General features: G+C 42.1%; 1 non-coding gene across 1 annotated transcript; it reads right to left on the bottom strand.

The window, feature by feature from the left end:
- Window positions 1–413: 413 nt before the first annotated feature.
- On the bottom strand, window positions 414–520 carry LOC116137563. The gene has a single exon (XR_004129207.1). It is a non-coding gene; the product is annotated as a small nucleolar RNA R71 (small nucleolar RNA).
- Window positions 521–1495: the final 975 nt, after the last annotated feature.

Consider the following 1495-nt stretch of genomic DNA (forward strand, 5'->3'; position numbering starts at 1 on the left):
GAGAAAGAGAAGCTCCAGTTGAACCAGAAGAAATAGTTGTAGAGATGGCAGAGGATAGAACACTGAGGGAATTCTTTGTTCCCTCAGTTGAAGGCAGTGGGTCGAGCATTACAAGACCAGCTGTCTAAGCCAACACGTTTGAGATAAAGCCGACAATCATCCAGCAGTTGGTTTAGTTCAGGGGGGATTTGAAGGAAGATCCAAATCTACACATTGCAAATTTCTTAGAGATTTACGATACTTTCAAGTCTAATGGAGTGTCAGATGATGCAATCAGATTGAGACTATTCCCATTTTCATTGAAAGATAAAGCTAAGGGATGGTTACTGGCACTACCAACAAGAACAATCACTACATGGACTGATTTAGCACAGAAGTTCTTGACCAAGTTCTTTCCTCCAGCAAAGTCGGCAAAGTTAAGAAATGACATCACGTCATTCATTCAAGAAGAGTCAGAATCTTTGTATGAGGCTTGGGAGAGATACAAAGAATTACTGAGCAGGTGTCCACATCATGGGTTGCCAATTTGGATGCAAGTCCAAACATTTTATAATGGATTAACAGTGAATGTGCAAACTATGGTGGATGCAGCCTCGGGAGGAGCATTACAGAATAAGACTCTGGAAGAAGCTCATGAGTTGCTTGAGGTTCTGGCAAGTAACAACTATCAAAGACCTAATGAGAAGGTGCAACTGAAGAAATCTATGGGTCTTCATGAAGTTGATGCATATACAGCCATTTCAGCCCAATTGACAGCACTTCAGAAATAGTTGGGAAGTATGCAGGTAAATTCCATTCAAGCTCCTCAACTAACTTGTGATTTTTGTGCAGGTAATCATGTGAGCAGTGAATGTCAAGTAGGGAACACCTTTGCCTCAGCATCGTCAACATTAGAGCAGGTTAACTACTTGGCTGGAAATCAAAGGCAACCGAACAATCCGTACTCCAACACATTTAATCCCGGTCGGAGGAATCACCCAAACCTATCTTGGGGCAATCAAAACCAATAGAATCAGCAAAACAGTCAATGGAATCAAAGGTCATTGCCAAATAATCAAACAGGGGTGAACAACCAACAAGGGGACCCAAGAGTGACAAAGTTGGAGGACATGTTTGGGAAGTTCATGCAAGAAACCACGGGTTTTATGAATGAAACGAGGACAAATTTCAGAAACCACGGGTACAGATGGGACACTTGGCTGAAAAGCCAACTGAGAGACCACAGGGTGCTCTACCAAGCAACACAGTGACTAACCCACGTGAGCAAGCGAATGCAATAATTTTGAGAAGTGGAACAGTTTTGGAAGAGGTGGAAAAATCAAGAGAAGAAGAAAACCCACCAAAGGAAAAGTAAGAATCTGATGAGGAAGTAGATGAAGAAATAGTTGCGGAAGAGAAACCATCTATTTCTAGGGAAGAAGAACAGAAACGGGAAGAGAGGCAAAAGAAAAGGAAAGAGAAATTGCCATTTCCTGAGATACCAGCAGAGTTGGCA

Source organism: Pistacia vera, unplaced genomic scaffold (assembly GCF_008641045.1).
Source record: "Pistacia vera cultivar Batoury unplaced genomic scaffold, PisVer_v2 Contig1094, whole genome shotgun sequence".
In the NCBI taxonomy this organism is placed as follows: Eukaryota; Viridiplantae; Streptophyta; class Magnoliopsida; order Sapindales; family Anacardiaceae; genus Pistacia; species Pistacia vera.